The following is a 21,478-nucleotide window of genomic DNA, read 5'->3' as shown; positions in this document are numbered from 1 at the left end:
TCAGGCCTCACCAGAAAGTCAGGACAAAGGTCCTACAACACCATTAAGTATTTTCTTTCCTTTTTCATTCCCTGTACTTTCGAAACCATTTAAAAACACTTCAAACATTTCCATCATTTTGCTTACCCGGTTTACAACTAAATTAAAAAGACCCCACATCAATAGATCAAACACAGTATTGCTGGTGTGTGTGATAAAACGTAGGGCAAAATCAATAATTGGCCAGCCCTTACATATTTAGGAGCTCCCTCTGCGGCCAGATCCGGATACCTTTATACTTTATAAAACTGCAGAATTTCACTAACTGTTTCCCAAGACAACAGCCTCGGGAAACATTTCAAAGAGAGAGAGATAGAGACACCCCATCCTCTCTTAAAAGAGAAAATAAACATTTTGTTACTTTCACTAGTCTACATATCTGTTTCCTTCAGCTCAGAAAACCCTCTCACTCACCATCACGCAATACATTTCTCTTACACTCTAACACTGTCTTTCTGTCTAACGTTACTTTACCAGGTGAACAAAAAGTTTTAAATTACAGAAAAAACAATACATGATAACTTCTGTTCACAGAGAGCCCACTGTCCTCCCTCCACTCTTTAATAATTTGTGTTTTAATCCATCCCAATGTTTATGTACCCTTTATGTAGCCTATACTACACTTAGACACGGCAACATTTATCTCACCACCCAGTCTAACGATTTACTCTCGTAAATGACTGGTCTCTCTTTTCCCCCATGATTTTACGTAACCACCGCACTACAATGCCCTTCATGTTCATGAACGAAACATTTTAAAAGGCAATTTTAAGTTTGGCATCCCCAATGCTGGCGTCAATATTATAAATCTATTTCAGAATCAGACGGAATAAATTGTCTCAAGAGATTTTTCAAAAACAAGGTTCTTCTGAACTTGCAAGGAGTGTTTGGCCTGGTAATTTTAACTTGTTACCTTTTAGAATCCATTCCCCTGGCATTTCACACCCGTCACCATGTAACATTATCCGGGTATTGTTACTGGTCTGTCGTGTCTGGACTATCATTAAATGTGAAGACTGTTATTCTATAGTGTGATTATTATTGCGCGATTAAACTAATAATGTAAACATGAATGAATTTAGTCGGGGCACCACAGAATTTTTTTATAGTCTCTATTTCCTGAATGGACTCCTCAGATATTTTCACATCTTATCGAGTAAAGTCTTCTATTAATGATTATTAATATTTACCTTGCGTTAGTCTCATTATAAACATCATAAATTGTTGGGTTATCTGCATGAACCTTAGCATAAATAATGAATCAGCGATATACAAATTACCTGAACTTCTTATGGATGTCCCACCTCGACAACTTCCGGTGAAATTGCAGAGCGCCAAATTCAAATTAAATTACTATAAATATTTAACTTTCATGAAATCACAAGTGCAATACATCAAAATAAAGCTTAACTTGTTGTTAATCCAGCCGCCGTGTCAGATTTAAAAAAAGCTTTACGGCGAAAGCAAACCATGCGATCATCTGAGGACAGCGCTCAGCACACAAAATATTACAAACAGTAACCAGCCAAGTAGATTAGTCACGAAAGACAGAAATAGCAATAAAATGAATCACTTACCTTTGATGATCTTCGTGCGGTTGCACTCACAAGACTCCTAGTTACACAATACATGTTAGTTTTGTTCGATAAAGTCCCTCTTTATATCCAAAAACCTCAATTTTGATGGAGCGCTTTTCATCCAAAATTCCGAATGCTGCCCCCTATCCCAAAAAAGTGTATTATTTATTTACTAACTATCTTAGTCAATCACAGAACGACATAACAAACAAACAGTAGATATTGGTTACTAACACAATCCATTGATAACATGATAGAAATGTCCCTAGTGGGCTAAGCCGATATGACGGCTTGGTAGACAAAGGAAAGGGGGCGGAGACTGAGAAAGAGCAGGAGAACAGAATGGATAACTACACTCACAGAAATTGCTAATACTTTACATGAATGACCTCTCATTCGAAAATAAATTGCAATTTACATATTTACAAGTGTATGTCTTGCTGTCTCTCTCTGTGGTCACCAGTCCATCCCCTGGAGAGAGTCGACAGACAAGTCTCTGGTTGTGTTTCCCTGAAGATCAAAGTTGTAGGTGGTTAGAATGCATACTTCAGAGTACCACTCTGGAATGTTCTTAGGCTAGATGTTTTGGCGGTTGTCGGTATTCTCATTCTAGGTTTATGGAATTTCTAGCTGCAGACTAGTAATTCATCGTCTAGAATTTCTCACTTATTCTGCAGTGATTGATAGTCTCAGAGTTGAACCATTTCCAGCCTTGTAACCATTGCTCCACGTGGTATGCTCTACTGGTCTTGTAGTTTTAAACCATTTCACACGTAGCTTCAGCTGTATGTTTTCTAGTCTTCTTAACCATTTGCGATGTCCGGCTTACCTTGGGTCTCATTGGCATGAAATGTAAATTTCGTCACAGGTGATTTTATACTCTAGAGTACAAAAGAGCGGTTCCATGACGCCGACGTAATGTCTATGCTCACGTGGGCATGGCAACTGACTAGTTCATCTTTACATGAAAATCTATAGTCTTTATTTATTTATTTATTTAACCTTTATTTAACCAGATAGGCTAGTTGAGAACAAGTTCTCATTTACAACTGCGACCTGGCAAAGATAAAGCAAAGCAGTGTGACACAAACAACAACACAGAGTTACACATGGAATAAACAAACATACAGTCAATAACACAATAGAGAAAAAATAGTATTTATACAGTGTGTGAAATGAGGTAAGATAAGGAGGTAAGGTAATAAATAGGCCATAGTGGTGAAATAATTACAATTTAGCAATTAAACACTGGAGTGATAGATGTGCAGAAGATGAATGTGCAAGTAGAGATACTGTGGTGCAAAGGAGCAAAAAAATAAATAACAGTATGGGGATGAGGTAGTTGGATGGGGTATTTACAGATGGGCTATGTACAGATGCAGTGATATGTGAGCTGCTCTGACAGCTGGTGCTTTAAGTTAGTGAGGGAGATATGGGTCTCCAGCTTCAGTGATTTTTGCAATTCGTTCAAGTCATTGGCAGCAGAGAACTGGAAGGAAAGGCGGCCAAATGAGGAATTGGCTTTGGGGGTGACCAGTGAAATATACCTGCTGGAGCGCGTGCTGCGGGTGGGTGCTGCTATGGTGACCAGTAAGCTGAGATAAGGCAGGGCTTTACCTAGCAAAGACTTATAGATGACCTGGAGCCAGTGGGTTTGGCGACGAATATGAAGCGAGGGCCAGCCAACAAGTGCATACAGGTCGCAGTGGTGGGTAGTATATGGGGCTTTAGTGACAAAACGGATGGCACTGTGATAGACTGCATCCCATCTACTGAGTAGAGTGTTGGAGGCTATTTTGTAAATGACATCGCCGAAGTCAAGGATCGGCAGGATAGTCAGTTTTACAAGGGTATGTTTGAAAGCATGAGTGAAGGATGCTTTGTTGCGAAGTAGGAAGCCGATTCTAGATTTAATTTTGGATTGGAGATGCTTAATGTGAGAGTGGAAGGAGAGTTTACAGTCTAACCAGACACCTAGGTATTTGTAGTTGTCCACATATTCTAAGTCAGAACCGCCCAGAGTAGTGATGCTGGACGGGCGGGCAGGTGCGGGCAGCGATTGGTTGAAAAGCATGCATTTAGTTTTACTTGCATTTAAGAGCAGTTGGAGGCCCATGGAAGGAGAGTTTTATGGCATTGAAGCTCGTCTGGAGGTTAGTTAACAAAGTGTCCAAAGAAGGGCCAGAAGTATACAGAATGGTGTCGTCTGCGTAGAGGTGGATCAGAGACGCACCAGCAGCAAGAGCGACATCATTGATGTATACAGAGAAAAGAGTCAGCTCGAAAATTGAACCCTGTGGCACCCCCATAGAGACAGCAAGAGGTCCGGACAACAGGCCCCCCCGATTTGACACACTGAACTCTATCAGAGAAGTAGTTGGTGAACCAGGCGAGGCAGTCATTTGAGAAACCAAGGCTGTTGAGTCTGCCGATAAGACTGTGGTGATTGACAGTGTCGAAAGCCTTGGCCAGGTCGATTAATACAGCTGCACAGTATTGTCTCTTATCGATGGCGGTTATGACATTGTTATGATTCTCATTTAGAAGGTTAACATCACATTACATCTTTTCACAAATAGTTTCATGTTTAATCACATACGTTTCACATTATTTAGAGGTTAACCTGACAGCTGGGAAATGTACACTTTAAGAGATACAGTTATGTGTGTTTTCTGTCCATCATGAAATCACCAAATGAAACACACTCAACATGATTGTCCCTTAAGTGTTATTGAGAATTTTCCAGACCATGTGTGTTAATTATTAATTGCAGAAAAGCTAGTAAGATGGGTGCACTCTATATGTGCTCTGGGTCATTAGACACCATTAGACATGCACCTGAGTGGGGTGTGGACACGATTGGTTATTCCTGTAACTGTGTTATGGCCTAAAATGTACTGTTGCTATGGATAGACCTCTTGGGTCTTTTCCAGAACATGGGTGTCCCTTTCAGAGAAGTTAGCAGGATGACATGTCTGGTTATTTCTGTAAAGTGCCAAGGACTGTTGCTATGGTCCTACATGCATGAACCTGTCTTAAGGCGAGTACATGTCTGTATTTTTGAATTATTGGTGTGTCACTACAGTTTCCATGCACTATTATGAAACCAAACTAAACTTAGTGCAAGGCCATAAGATAACGGTGGCTAAATGCCAGAAGGGGTGAGTCATTAAGAAGAATTTCTATGGGTGTGACGTAAGGAGGAAAAATGTATAAGAAGTATGTGCCAAGACTGGAAAGTAGTTGATTTCATGAACCAGCTCGGGTTTTGTTATGTCGTAATTAAAGTCTATTTGAACTCACAGGCTCCGGCATTTGAGAAATATGATTGACTGAATATTTCCACAACACTGTCCACTGACCTTTCCCACATTCTCAAAAGTAGAAATATGGTTAAGTTCTCCCATTTTGGGGATTAGGAGATTTGAACTAAGAGAAGCTCTTTGTTGTGGTAGATTCTCTCAATACTACATAGCAGTTTCTACCAGGTATTTATGACCTGTCGTAAAGTCATAAATCTGTGGAGAGAGAGAGAGAGAGAGGAGGGGGGGGGGGGGCTATGATTCTCCCTCCAGGGCATGTCATGACCGGTCCTATGGTCAGATACATGGGTACTAGTCGTACCTGTCAGGTTTTGGCCAGGACTGTTCAGGTTTTGGTCACTAGATGTCCCCATTGCACCTTTTTTGTACCTTTTGTTTTTCTTTGCTCTAATTATTGTTTGCACCTGTGTCGTTCCCTTGTTAGTATTTAAACCCTGTGTGTTCCTCAGTTCCTTGCTCAGTGTTTGTATGTTAGCACCCAGCCCCAGCCCAAGCCTTGTACTGAACATATGATTCTCCTATTGGATTTTCCAGAGGTTCTCTGGTTTAGTTCTTGTGTATTTTTTGAGTAGTCTTTTGAGGTTTGTTTTTCCCTGCTGTTTTTACCACTTTGTGGAGTTTTCTTTGTATTTTGGAGGATATCCATTTTGTGCTTCTTGGCTTTATGTTTGGACATTGTGGAGTTAGATTCTTTGCCTGAAGATTTTGTTCTTTAATTAAACCACCATCTCTAGTACTGCTGTGTCTGCCTCATCTTCTGGGTTCTGACGATTATTATTGACTGTTTCTCGCACCAGGTCCTGACAGTACCGCTTTCGATTCTGCCCGTTTCCACAGTAAATATAATACTTTTTGAGTCGTATATTTAGCCCGCTACACTCAATGACCAATGGCCCCTCACCTAAAACAGGGCTCTGACGCTCTGTACCTGGGGATAGGTTCACTGCTCTTATCTCCTGTTTCTTTGTCTTAGCTTGGCCGTTAAAACCACACGCACGTCTGAAAAGTGTGCGGAATTGGAATCTACTCTTAAAGTCTTCTTTACTATTTCATCCCAATGAAAAATGCTGGTTGTCACGCCCTGACCTTAGAGAGCCTTTTTATGTCTCTATTTGGTTTGGTCAGGGTGTGATTTGGGGTGGGCATTCTATGTTCTGTTTTCTAGGTTTGTGTATTTCTATGTTTTTGCCGGGTATGGTTCTCAATCGGGGACAGCTGTCCATCATTGTCTCTGATTGGGAATCATACTTAGGCAGCCTTTTTCCCTTGTGTCATTGTGGGAAGATGAATTTGCTTGGGGTACCATAGCCCTTGTAAGCTTCACGGTCGTTTCTTGCTTTGTTGGCGACATTTATTCAAATAAAATAAAATGTACGCTCCCCACGCTGCACCTTGGTCTCCTTCCAACATCGGCTGTGACACTGGTCCACTACCCCCACAATAACCAATTTGATAACAGGTTTCAAACCTGCCATCAAAGCATACGTACACATTCTATCAACATACTCACATACCCAGTCTTTCTTATGCTGAGTACAGCTACTAATTTAGGTTTCATCAGTTTTGTTTTTCTGTTGATAGAACGCTAACATCAGAACACTGGTGTATTGAGCTTTGATTTTTCTTTTATATCATTGTGCCAACTCACAAGAGCGTCTCTGAAGTCTTTAGTCTTTCTTGGGCTCCCGAGAGGCTCAGTGGTCTAAGGCCCTGCATCTCAGTGCTAGAGGTGTCACTACAGACACCCTGGCTCGAATCCAGGCTGTATCACAACCGGCCGTGATTGGGAATCCCATAGGGCGGCGCACAATTGGCCTAGCGTCGTCCGGGTTTGGCCGGTGTAGGCTGTCATTGTAAATAAGAATTTGTTCTTAACTGACTTGCCTAGTTAAATAAAGGTTAAATAAAAAATTTGATTGGAATTTTCTGTCATCATGGAAATGCTGCCCAATTTTATCCATGATTGGATTTTTTCCATAATCGAGCCGAATTGGTAGAATGGTAGAAAGAACTATGACATTGTTTTGGAATCCTATGGAATCACGTAGTAACCAAAAAGTGTTACACAAATCAATATATATTTTAGATTCTTCAAAGTAGCCACCCTTTGCCTTGATGACAGCTTGGCACACTCTTGAATTCTCTCAACCAGCTTCACCTGGAATGCTTTTCCAACAGTCTTGAAGGAGTTCCCACATATGCTGCGCACTTGTGGGCTGCTTTTCCTTCACTCTGCGGTCCAACTCATCACAAACCATCTCAATTGGGTTGAGGTTGGGTGATTGTGGAGGCCAGGTCATCTCATGCAGCACTCCTTCTTGGTCAAATAGCCCCAACAGCGCAAACCAGATGGGAGACCTAATGTCTTATACCAGTGTCACGCTTCAAATATTACTGTTGTTGTCAACAAATATTCCCAAAATTAGGGTCCATCGTCCGTTCATCAAATAAATCTCTCATCAACGCACGCACATTCAGGAAACAAAAACAAACACACAAAACAAACAGTATTTGGTTAGGAACGTCTTCCTTTCTTCTAATTCAAATTGAGTTATTTCTTCCCCATCAAAATATTTTCTAACAAGTTAATGTAATGTAGGACTGTCACATCTACTCCCGCTCCTCCTCTCCGGCGTTCGACGTCGCCAGTATACTAACCACCGGTCCTGCGATCCATCATTACGCACACCTGGTATCCATCATTACGCGCACCTGCAGATCATTATGATACTCACCTGGACTCCATTATCTTCCTGATTACCTCCCCTTTATCTGTCACTCCCTTAGGTTCCTTCCTCAGTCATTATTGTTCCTGTGTTCATGCATTATCGCCACTGTTATGTTGTCTCGTTTCAAGTTTGTTGTTTTATTAAACATTTCACCTGCACCTGCCTCTTGACTCACAGCGTCTCCATTACAGAATACCGACTCAAACTATGGAAGCAGCAGGAAAATTGAATATCTCTCAGACGGTCGACGAACAGGGTTACCTTCTACGTCAACTGCACAACTGGCACAACTGGGGACGCTATGGAAGAGGTTCTTCGCAGTTTGCAACGTCTCGAACACACACGGGAGGTGTTGCCTTCATCCAGCAGATGATACTCTACAACAAGTTTCCCCAGCGAGCCAGCACAACAGCCCATTCAGCAACCCGCGCAGGTCAGCGACGCCTGTTTTTTCCTGTTACGAATCCCTTTGGCCCGGCAGTCTAGGGGGTATGGTAACGAGACCCGTAACATAACTCATGCAAATTATAGTAGTGAAAAAGTAACAGTGAGAACAAATAACCACAGACAACTAAATTACTGTCAAACACTCATGGTTTATTTGTAAACACACGGTAAAGGGGGGGGGGGGGGGGGGGGGGTCAGGAAAAGGGGCTGAGCTGGACCCAAGGAAAGAAACAAATATCCAAAAACAACCCTAAGCTAGACTAGCCTACTTCAACAACAGCTAACTAACTAACCAAAAATACAGTAGGGTGGTCCGCCCAGTTCTAACTAGTGTTCTTAGACAAAGTATTCCTACGGGTAGTGTATGCCCATGGGCGCCTTGTCTTGGTACCCCCTTTTCGCACAATCAAACAAACAGTCAAACACCATAACAAAACAATACTCACAGGGTAACGGACAAAGTGACACGTAGTTGCAACACACAAGAGATCTAGAGAGAGATTGCATGACAGAGATCGAGCTCCAGAGAAAACAACTGACAGGGTTTTTAAACCAAGGGAAAGGGAATGTGATAGGGTAAGAGAAAAGGAGCAGGTGTCTTCTGATTAGCGACTGATTGGTGAATGATGATTGCCACCTGTGAGGGGAGAAGGAGAGAAAAGAAATACACACACAGGATACACACACCCAGGATACCTGTATCCGTAACAATCCCTCTTGGATAAGTATGATGGTACACCATCCAAATGCCGTGGCATCCTACTTCAGTGCTCCCTTTACTTTACACACCAGATGGGAGCCTCCACCACCGAGAGGTCCAAGGTTGCCACGGTTATTTCTCTGCTGACTGGGCGGGCGTTGGAATGGGCTACGGCCGTCTGGGAGAGAGGAGAGGATGAGCTAGATTCCTATGAGGGGTTCATGGCTCTGTTTAAATGCATTTTCGATCATCCCTCGGAGGGCAGAGAGGGAGGTGAGTGTCTACTGCAATTATGGCAGGGGGGCCAGATGGCTGCCGAGTACGCGCTCACCTTCTGGACAGTAGCAGCATCCAGTGGATGGAATGAGCCGGCGCTTCATAAGCTATTCAGAAGAGGTTTGCGTGAAGGGGTCCAGACGAAACTGGCCTGTCGAGACAACAACCTCACCCTGGACGCTCTCATTGCGATGGCCATCCGTCTGGATAACCTACTTCGGGAGCGCCGGTACTCTCATCGCTTCTCTCCCTCCCTCAGTGAACACTCGGGATCAGAGCCTGAACCCATGGCGGTAGAGGTCACACGCCTCCCTGCGGCAGAGTGCCGCAGACGGATACAGCTGGGACTCTGTCTGTACTGTGGATAAGGAGGGCACAAGCTCCAGAGGGTTCTGACATGTCCGAATCCGGGATCCACAAGAGCAGAGGAACGGTCACGTGATCTTCCACACCCTGGGGCAGGAGTGAGTATTCCATCTTCATCACTGTTTTCTAGGTTCTTTTTGGTGTCCATCACACTAGCTGACTGTCCCTCATGTAGTGTATACAGCTTTAGTGGATTCCAGTGGCGCAGGGAACTTTATTGACCATACCCTTGCCTCCTCTCTTAACATCATCTCATACCCTCTCCTTTTCTGGTTCAAGCCCTTGATAGTCAGCCTTTAGGATCCTGAACCATCACCCACATCACTCAACTCACCCTCACTGTGAAGTCCATTCATCAGGAGAACACCCCCTTCTTCATTGCCAGTGCACGAGTCCACAGGATCATCCTCTGCCGATATTGGCTTCAATGCTATAACCCTACCATCTCATGGTTGAGGATGAGAATTAAAGACGGGTCACCCGAATGCCGGAGGACCTGCTTCCCTGTCCCCTGTGGTTTCACGCCGGTTGAGTCCTATGGTTGCCCTTCAGCCCAACATCCCGGAGGTATACCAGGACCTGGTATACCAGGACCGGGATGTATTCTCCAAGACTCGCATCACCTGTCTTCCTTGTCATTGCTCCTGGGACTGTGCCATCAACCTGCTTGCCGGTTCAGCGCCTCCGCGCAGACGCATCTACCCTCTGTCGGTGGCTGAGACCCAGGCCATGGAAGATTACATCCAAGAGGCGCTCCAACAAGGTTTCATCTGCACGTCCACTTCCCCTGCGTCGGCCGGTTTATTCTTCATGGTCAAGAAGGATGGAGGGTTACGTCCCTGCATTAACTACAGAGGACTCAAAGAAATCACCACAAAGTATCGGTACCCTCTCCCAATGGTTCCGTCGGCCATCGAACAGCTCCGCTGGGCCTGGTTATTTACCAAACTGGACCTGCGGAGTGCTTACAATCTCATCCGCATCCAGGAGTGGGATGAGTGGAAGATGGCATTTAGCACGATGTCTGGTCACTACGAGTACTTGGTGATGCCATTTGGCTTAGCAATGCTACGTCAGTGTTCCAGGCTTTCGTTAACGAGGTGTTCAGGGCCATGCTCGGGCGTGTATACCGTGGTGGTCGTGTATATCAGGTGGTCGTGTATATCGATAACATCCTGATCTACACGGCTATCCTGGAGGATCACATCACTCACGTTCGAGCAGTCCTGGAATGCCTCCTGGCTAACCACCTGTTCGTCAAGGCTGAGAAGTGCCAATTTCATCAGAGAGCTGTCTCCTTAGGCTACAAATCAGCCCGCAGGGTGTGAGGATGGATGACAAGAAGGTAGATGCAATCAGGTCCCAGTCCCAACCACCATAAAGTGGTTATAACGGTTTTTGGAGTTTTCCAACTTCTACCGCCGCTTCATCAGGAACTTCAGCTCTGTCGCCCCTCCTCTCACATCTGTCCTTAAAACTTCTTGTCAATAGGGGGGTGCTGTTTTCACTTTGGAAAAAATCGTGCCCAACTTAAGCTGCCTCGTACTCTATTCAAGAGCGTACAATATGCATATTATTATTACTATTGGATAGAAAACACTCTCAAGTTTCTAAAACTGTTTGAATTATATCTGTGAGTAAAACAGAACTCATTTTGCAGCAAACTTCCAGACAGGAAGTGAAAAATCTGAAAACGAGGCTCTGTTTCAGGGCCTGCCTATTCAATTGCCTAATATTTATCGATATGCATGCACTTCATACGCCTTCCACTAGATGTCAACAGGCAGTGGAAGGTGGAATGGGGTGTCTAGCTTGATCTGAGGTCGAACAAGAGCTCTTGGAATGATGTGTCCAGAATTTCCTTTGTCTACCAAGGCGCGGGAAGCACCTCTATATTGTCTTATGATAAGCGTTCGGTATACACGGCTAATATCTCCGGCTCTGATTTTATTTGATGCATGTGATAACAACATCGTAAAGCAGGTTTTTTCAACCGAGTTCTATCAGTTTATTCAACGTTTATTTGGACTTTTGGAGTTTTCCGTTCTTTGCGTCAAGAGAAACTGGGAACGTCATCAACATTGGCTAGCATTGTGGCACGAATTCGACAGGAGAAAAGGACATTCTAAAACCAAACAACGATTTATTCTCGACCTAGGACTCCTTGTACAAGATTCTGATGGAAGCTCAACAAAAGTAAGAACAATTTCTGATGTTATTTCGTATTTCTGTGGAAGATGTTATTCCTATTCTCTGCCGTTTTGGCGGGCGCTGTCTCGCAATAACGCAAGCTGTTTGTTATGGTAAAGTTATTTTTAAAGATCTAACACGGCGGTTGCATTAAGAACCAGTGTATCTTTCATTTGCCATACAACAAGTATTTTTATGTAAAGTTTATGATGAGTTCTTTGGTCAGATTAGGTGAGTGTCCAAAATAGCTCCGGACATTCTGGTGAATCTACATATTCACAATGTATAACCACGGTTTGCAGCTCTAAATATGCACATTTTCGAACAAAACATAAGTGTATTGTATAACCTGATGTTATAAGACTGTCATCTGATGAAGTTGGTCAAGGCTAGTGATTAATTTTATATCTTTTACTGTTTTTTGCGAATGCTATCTATGTGGTGAATAAATGCGGTTGTGTGTTTGGCTATTGTGGTAAGCTAATATAATGCTATATTGTGTTTTCGCTGTAAAACACTTAAAAAATCGGAAATATTGGCTGGATTCACAAGACGTTTATCTTTCATCTGCTGTACACCATGTATTTTTCATAAATGTTTTATGATGAGTATTTAGGTATTTCACGTTGCTCTCTGTAATTATTCTGGCTGCTTTGGTGATATTTGTGATGGTAGCTGCAATGTAAAACAATGATTTATACCTCAAATATGCACATTTTCGAACAAAACATAAATTTATTGTATAACATGTTATAAGACTGTTATCTGATGAAATTGTTTCTTGGTTAGTGACTAATTATATCTAGATTTGGTCGGTTTTGTGATAGCTACCTATGCGGTAGAAACATGGTGAAAATATGCGGTTGAGTCTTTGGCTATTGTGGTTAGCTAATAGAAATACATATTGTGTTTTCGCTGTAAAACATTTTAAAAATCGGAAATGATGGCTGGATTCACAAGATGTTTATCTTTCATTTGCTGTATTGGAATTGTGATTTCATGATATTTATATGGTATTATTTACTTGTGGCGCTATGCTAGGCTATGCTAGTCAGCTTTTACTGATGAGGATGCTCCTGGATCCGGGATGGGTGTTAAGTAAAGGTTAAGGGAGGGTCCTTAGGTTGGTGTGGAGCCCAGCATCTGACAAGGCCTTCTGTCTGCTTAAGGGACGTTTCACCTCCGCCCCATTGCTCAAACATCCAGATCCCACGATGTCCTTTGTGGTGGAGGTGGATGCTTCAGAGGTAGGCGTGGGGGCAGTTCTGTCTCAACGCCAGGGTAATCCACAGAAATTGTACCCCTGTGCTTTTTACTCTAAGAAACTGCCCCCTGCAGAGAGGAATGACGATGTCGGGGATCGTGAGCTCCTGACGGTGAAGTTGGCATTAGAGGAGTGGAGACACCTGCAGGAGGGCGCCAAGGAGTCATTTGTCATTCTCACCTACCATCGGAACCTGGAGTACATACGGACAGCGAGGAGGCTGAATCAATGCCAAGCGAGGTGGGCCCTTTTCCCTGGTTTGCATATAGGTTAGACTTCACGCTGACCTATTGCCCAGATTTAAAGAACACCAAGGCCGATGCCCTGTCCCGTCTCTATGATTCGGGAGAAGGTCCTACATCCTCCTGAATCGTAGCTCCTGTGGTCTGGGACATAGATGTGGACATCCACCAGGCTCTGGAGAGGGAGCCCACACCCACTCACTGTCCTCCCGAGTGCATTTACATCCCCACAGGGATAAGGGACTGGCTGCTGACCTGGGCACACACAGCTGTAGTCGCTGGACATCCAGGTATTTCTTGCACTACCCAATCCATCTCTGGGAAATACCGGTGGCCCACCTTAGCGCAGGATGTCACTTGCTACGTCAACTCCTGTTCCATATGTGCCCAAACCAAAATCTCCCCTGAACGCTCCAGCAGGGAAGCTTCTTCCCGTGCCTCAGCGCCCTTGGTCACATCTATCTATTTGACTTTGTAACTGATCCCCCCTCCTCTGACGGTTTCACCACCATTTTGGTGGTTGTGGATAGATTTTCAAAGTCCTGGCGTTTAACTTCTTAGGGCTAAGGGGCAGTATTCGGAAGTTTGGATGACTGACGTGCCCAAAGTAAACTGCCTGTTTCTCAGGCCCAGAAGCTAGGATATGCATATAATTAGTATTGGCTAGAAAATGCTCTGAAGTTTCTAAAACTGTTAAAATAATGTCTGTGAGTATAACAGAACTGATATGGCAGGTGAAAATCCATCCGGAAATATTTTTTTGAGGTCACCACCCATTGAAAATGCTTGTCTATGGGAAACTCAAAGGAATCCTCCCAGATTGTAGTTCCTATGGCTTCCACTAGATGTCAACAGTCTAGAAAGGGTTTAAGGCTTGCTTTTTGAAAAATGTGCTAGAATTGTAGTTTATTAAGGTGGCTCTCATTTTGACTGTAGTCTTGTGGCGCGCGTGGATGAGGGCACTTCGTTATTTATCTCCGGTATTGAACACACTATTCTCCGTCTTAAATTGTATCGTTTATTTACATATTAGGGTACCTGAGGATTGATTAGAAACGTTCTTTGACTTGTTTGGACAAAGTTTATTGGTAACTTTTGAGATTTCTTTGTATGCATTTTGAACGAGTGGAACAGGTGGATTACTGAATCAAGCGCGCCAACTAAACTGACTTTTTTGGGATATAAAGAAGGACTTTATCGAACAAAACAATCAATCAATCAATCAATCAATTTTATTTTATATAGCCCTTCGTACATCAGATAATATCTCGAAGTGCTGTACAGAAACCCAGCCTAAAACCCCAAACAGCTAGAATGCAGGTGTAGAAGCACGGTGGCTAGGAAAAACTCCCTAGAAAGGCCAAAACCTAGGAAGAAACCTAGAGAGGAACCAGGCTATGAGGGGTGGCCAGTCCTCTTCTGGCTGTGCCGGGTGGAGATTATAACAGAACTATGCCAAGATGTTCAAAAATGTTCATAAGTGACAAGCATGGTCAAATAATAATCATGAATAATTTTCAGTTGGCTTTTCATAGCTGATCATTAAGAGTTGAAAAACAACAGGTCTGGGACAGGTGGCGGTTCCATAACCGCAGGCAGAACAGCTGAAACTGGAATAGCAGCAAGGCCAGGCGGACTGGGGACAGCAAGGAGTCACCACGGGCGGCAGTCCCGATGCATGGTCCTAGGGCCCAGGTCCTCCGAGAGAAAGAAAGAGAGAAGGAGAAAATTAGAGAGAGCCAAGATTTTCAAAATGTTCATAAATGACAAGCATGGTCAAATAATAATCAGGAATAAATCTCAGTTGGCTTTTCATAGCTGATCATTAAGAGTTGAAAACAGCAGGTCTGGGACAGGTAGGGGTTCCATAACCGCAGGCAGAAGAGTTGAAACTGGAATAGCAGCAAGGCCAGGCGGACTGGGGGCAGCAAGGAGTCACCACGGCCGGTAGTCCCGACGTATGGTCCTAGGGCTCAGGTCCTCCGAGAGAAAGAGAGGAGAAAATTAGAGAGAGCCAAGATTTTCAAAATGTTCATAAATGACAAGCATGGTCAAATAATAATCAGGAATAAATCTCAGTTGGCTTTTCATAGCCGATCATTAAGAGTTGAAAACAGCAGGTCTGGGACAGGTAGGGGTTTCGTAACCGCAGGCAGAAACAGTTGAAACTGGAATAACAGCAAGGCCGGGCGGACTGGGGACAGCAAGGTGTCAGCATGCCCGGTAGTCCTGACGTATGGTCCTAGGGCTCAGGTTCTCAGAGAGAAAGAGAGAACGAGAGAATTAGAGAGAGCATACTTAAATTCACACAGGACACTGGATAAGACAGGAGAAGTATTCCAGGTATAACCAACAGACCCTAGCCCCCCGACACATAAACTACTGCAGCATAAATACTGGAGGCTGAGACAGGAGCGGTCAGGAGACACTGTGGCCCCATCCGAAGAAACCCCCGGACAGGGCCAAACAGGAAGGATATAACCCCACCCACTCTGCCAAAGCACAGCCCCCACACCACTAGAGGGATATCCTCAACCACCAACTTACAATCCTGAGACAAGGCCGAGTATAGCCCACAAAGGTCTCCATCACAGCACAACCAAGGGGGGGCGCCAACCCAGACAGGAAGTTCACGTCAGTAACTCAACCCACTCAAGTGACGCACCCCTCCTAGGGACGGCATGAAAGAGCACCAGCAAGCCAGTGACTCAGCCCCAGTAACAGGGTTAGAGGCAGAGAATCCCAGTGGAGAGAGGGGAACCGGCCCTGGAGAGACAGCAAGGGCGGTTCGTTGCTCCAGAGCCTTTCCGTTCACCTTCACACTCCTGGGCCAGACTACACTCAATCATATGACCTACTGAAGAGATAAGTCTTCAGTAAAGACTTAAAGGTTGAGACTGAGTCTGCGTCTCTCACATGGGTAGGCAGACTGTTCCATAAAAATGGAGATCTATAGGAGAAAGCCCTGCCTCCAGCTGTTTGCTTAGAAATTTTAGGGACAATTAGGAGGCCTGCGTCTTGTGACCGTAGCGTACGTGTAGGTATGTACGGCAGGACCAACTCGGAAAGATAGGTAGGAGCAAGCCCATGTAATGCTTTAAAGGTTAACAGTAAAACCTTGAAATCAGCCCTTGCCTTAACGGGAAGCCAGTGTAGGGAAGCTAGCACTGGAGTAATATGATCAAATTTCTTGGTTCTAGTCAGGATTCTAGCAGCCGTATTTAGCACTAACTGAAGTTTATTTAGTGCTTTATCCGGGTAGCCGGAAAGTAGAGCATTGCAGTAGTCTAACCTAGAAGTAACAAATGCATGGATTAATTTTTCTGCATCATTTTTGGACAGAAAATGTCTGATTTTTGCAATGTTACGTAGATGGAAAAAAGCTGTCCTTGAAACAGTCTTGATATGTTCGTCAAAAGAGAGATCAGGGTCAAGAGTAACGCCGAGGTCCTTCACAGTTTTATTTGAGACGACTTTACAACCATCAAGATGAATTGTCAGATTTAACAGAAGATCTCTTTGTTTCTTGGGACCTAGAACAAGCATCTCTGTTTTGTCCGAGTTTAAAAGTAGAAAGTTTTCAGCCATCCACTTCCTTATGTCTGAAACACAGGCTTCTAGCGAGGGCAATTTTGGGGCTTCACCATGTTTCATTGAAATGTACAGCTGTGTGTAATCCGCATAGCAGTGAAAGTTAACATTATGTTTTCGAATAACATCCCCAAGAGGTAAAATATATAGTGAAAACAATAGTGGTCCTAAAACGGAACCTTGAGGAACACCGAAATGTACAGTTGATTTGTCAGAGGACAGACCATTCACAGAGACAAACTGATATCTTTCCGACAGGTAAGATCTAAACCAGGCCAGAACTTGTCCGTGTAGACCAATTTGGGTTTCCAGTCTCTCCAAAAGAATGTGGTGATCGATGGTGTCAAAGGCAGCACTAAGGTCTAGTAGCACGAGGACAGATGCAGAGCCTCGGTCTGACGCCATTAAAAGGTCATTTACCACCTTCACAAGTGCAGTCTCAGTGCTATGATGGGGTCTAAAACCAGACTGAAGCATTTCGTATACATTGTTTGTCTTCAGAAAGGCAGTGAGTTGCTGCGCAACAGCTTTTTCTAAAATTTTTGAGAGGAATGGAAGATTCGATATAGGCCGATAGTTTTTTATATTTTCCGGGTCAAGGTTTGGCTTTTTCAAGAGAGGCTTTATCACTGCCACTTTTAGTGAGTTTGGTACACATCCGGTGGATAGAGAGCTGTTTATTATGTTCAACATAGGAGGGCCAAGCACAGGAAGCAGCTCCTTCAGCAGTTTAGTAGGAATAGGATCCAGTATGCAGCTTGAAGGTTTAGAGGCCATGATTATTTTCATCATTGTGTCAAGAGATATAGTACTAAAACACTTAAGTGTCTCTCCCGATCCCAGGCCCTCGCAGAGCTGTGCAGATCCAGGACAGCTAAGCCCTGGAGGAATACGCAGATTCAAAGAGGAGTCCGTAATTTGCTTTCTAATGGTCATGATCTTTTCCTCAAAGAAGTTCATGAATTTATTACTGCTGAAGTGAAAGCCATCCTCTCTTGGGGAATGCTGCTTTTTAGTTAGCTTTGCAACAGTATCAAAAAGAAATTTTGGATTGTTCTTATTTTCCTCGATTAAGTTGGAAAAGTAGGATGATCGAGCAGCAGTGAGGGCTCTTCGGTACTGCACGGTACTGTCTTTCCAAGCTAGTCGGAAGACTTCCAGTTTTGTGTGGCGCCATTTCCGTTCCAATTTCCTGGAAGCTTGCTTCAAAGCTCGGGTATTTTCTGTATACCAGGGAGCTAGTTTCTTATGACAAATGTTTTTCGTTTTTAGGGGTGCAACTGCATCTAGGGTATTGCGCAAGGTTAAATTGAGTTCCTCAGTTAAGTGGTTAACTGATTTTTGTCCTCTGACGTCCTTGGGTAGGCAGAAGGAGTCTGGAAGGGCATCAAGGAATTTTTGTGTTGTCTGAGAATTTATAGCACGACTTTTGATGCTCCTTGGTTGGGGTCTGAGCAGATTATTTGTTGCGATTGCAAACGTAATAAAATGGTGGTCCGATAGTCCAGGATTATGTGGAAAAACATTAAGATCTACAACATTTATTCCATGGGACAAAACTAGGTCCAGAGTATGACTGTGGCAGTGAGTAGGTCCAGAGACATGTTGGACAAAACCCACTGAGTCGATGATGGCTCCGAAAGACTTTTGGAGTGGGTCTGTGGACTTCTCCATGTGAATATTAAAATCACCAAAAATTAGAATATGATCTGCTATGACTACAAGGTCTGATAGGAATTCAGGAAACTCAGAGAGGAACGCTGTATATGGCCCAGGAGGCCTGTAAACAGTAGCTATAAAAAGTGATTGAGTAGGCTGCATAGATTTCATGACTAGAAGCTCAAAAGACGAAAACGCCAATTATTTTTTTGTAAATTGAAATTTGCTATTGTAGATGTTAGCAACACCTCCGCCTTTGCGGGATGCACGGGGGATATGGTCACTAGTGTAACCAGGAGGTGAGGCCTCATTTAACACAGTAAATTCATCAGGCTTAAGCCATGTTTCAGTCAGGCCAATCACATCAAGATTATGATCAGTGATTAGTTCATTGACTATGACTGCCTTTGAAGTGAGGGATCTAACATTAAGTAACCCTATTTTGAGATGTGAGGTATCACGATCTCTTTCAATAATGGCAGGAATGGAGGAGGTCTTTATCCTAATAAGATTGCTAAGGCGAACACCGCCATGTTTAGTTTTGCCCAACCTAGGTCGAGGCACAGACACAGTCTCAATGGGTATGGCTGAGCTGACTACACTGACTGTGCTATTGGCAGACTCCACTAAGCTGGCAGGTTGGCTAACAGCCTGCTGCCTGGCCTGCACCCTATTTCATTGTGGGGCTAAAGGAGTTAGAGCCCTATCTATGTTGGTAGATAAGATGAGAGCACCCCTCCAGGTAGGATGGAGTCCGTCACTCCTTAGCAGGTCAGGCTTGGTCCTGTTTGTGGGTGAGTCCCAGAAAGAGGGCCAATTATCTACAAATTCTATCTTTTGGGAGGGGCAGAAAACAGTTTTCAACCAGCGATTGAGTGCTGAGACTCTGCTGTAGAGCTCGTCACTCCCCCTAACTGGGAGGGGGCCAGAGACAATTACTCGATGCCGACACATCTTTCTAGCTGATTTACACGCTGAAGCTATGTTGCACTTGGTGACCTCTGACTGTTTCATCCTAACATCGTTGGTGCCGACGTGGATAACAATATCTCTATACTCTCTACACTCGCCAGATTTAGCTTTAGCCAGCACCATCTTAAGATTAGCATTAACGTCGGTAGCCCTGCCCCCTGGTAAACAGTGTATGATCGCTGGGTGATTCGTTTTAAGTCTAATACTGCGGGTAATGGAGTCGCCAATGACTAGGGTTTTCAATTTGTCAGAGCTAACGGTGGGAGCCTTCGGCGTCTCAGACCCCGTAACGGGAGGAGTAGAGACAAGAGAAGACTCAGACTCAGACTCCGACTCGCTACATAATGGGGAAAACCGGTTGAAAGTTTCTGTCGGCTGAATGAGCGACACCGGTTGAGCATTCCAACAGCATTTCCCTCCAGAAGCCATGAGAAAGTTGTCCGGCTGCGGGGACTGTGCGGGGGGATTTATACTAACGTTACTATCTGTACTTACTGGTGGCACAGACGCTGTTTCTTCCTTTCCTACACTGAAAATACCCTTGCCTAACGATTGCGTCTGAAGCTGGGCTTGCAGCACAGCTATTTTCGCCGTAAGGCGATCGTTCTCCTGTATATTATGAGTACAGCGACTGCAATTAGAAGACATCATGTTAATGTTACTACTTAGCTTCGGCTGTTGAAGGTGTTGACGAACCATGTCCAGATAAAGCGTCCGGAGTGAAAAGGTTGAATGAGGGAAAAAAGTTGCGATGGAAAAACTAAAAATATAAACGGTAATTAAAAACAGAAACAAAACAAAAAACGTAAAGTTGTCAGCTAGCAAAGTAAAGTAAAGTTCGCAGCAAATCGCACAGCAACAAAACGCACAGCAACACGTCTGCAGATTCAACAGGAAGTGACGTCTCGACACGTCTCGATTGCACTTTCTCGATTGCACTTCCTTGTTCAGACCATTTGTTGTGTAGCTTGGACCCTTGGGATTGCAAACAGAGGAAGATCTTCAAAGGTAAGTGATTTATTTTGTCGCTATTTCTTGACTTTTGTTGACGCCTCTGCTGGTTTGGAAAATGTTTTTAATGCTTTTGTATGCTGGACTCACAGCGTCTCCGTGCCCACACGGTAATATTCCCTACACAAATTTTTATATAGTTTATAAATACGTAACGGGATTCCCAATCATAACCAATTGTTTCTCACATCCACTGATCAATTATTAACCTGCAGGAATATTTTCTTACTTCTACCTCAGGACCCTGTCCTGGTATCTCTATAGTATCTCAGAATCTTATCCTGGAATAGCTTTCATCAGGACTCTGGACTGGTATCTCTAACATACATTACCTATTCCTAGAACAGTATTTTCTAAAAGTTCCCAGAACTTTCCCCAAATTGGAGATTACTCTGTTCAAAACAGAGTCTTAGTTCCCAGAACTGATTGTGCACAACCTGTTCCCAGAACAGGATTTCTGAAGGTTCCCAGAGCCTTCCCTCAATTGAGAGTTGTGTTTAATAAAATCAGTCTCACCCTGAACTCTATCTGTTCGGGATGGTGTGTCCGTCCACTGACGCTTCCTGCCGGGTCAGAGGTGGGTCCCTTTCTGCTCCACTTAATCAGAGTGTGGGCTCCCTGAGCCAAGTCTACTTTAGCCACCCTGCACGGTTAACCCTGGTCAGCCAAATTGTCATGGAAATTCTAACCAAAAGGAAGAGAGACTGTAGATTCTTCAACCAACAACTTTATTATATGATTAGCAAAACTGAAGCAGTTAACAATTACTCAATTGTGCAGAGTTAAGGGCCTAATGAACAAAGTTGGGTCTCAGCTTTTATAAAAATCTATTGCACAGATTTTGTGTGGAAACACGTGTGGAAAAAATGGGTGGGTACATAGTTACGAAACTAGTGATTATCATTTCTTCGCACTATCTGCTGACACCGGGTATAGTCTGAATGATTAGATCATAATACTGCTAATCATGCTATTCTCTGTTCTCCTCAGCATGTGTCCACACAACTGGGATTCTGTAGATACTGAGTAACAGGATGTTTCACATATTGTGGTTTCACCCAATCTTATGACTAGAACAGACAATGTTGGTCT

The sequence above is a fragment of the Salvelinus fontinalis genome, chromosome 28 (assembly GCF_029448725.1).
Source record: "Salvelinus fontinalis isolate EN_2023a chromosome 28, ASM2944872v1, whole genome shotgun sequence".
Taxonomy (NCBI): domain Eukaryota; kingdom Metazoa; phylum Chordata; class Actinopteri; order Salmoniformes; family Salmonidae; genus Salvelinus; species Salvelinus fontinalis.
The sequence above is the reverse complement of the archived record's forward strand: the minus strand, read 5'-3'. Positions refer to the sequence as shown.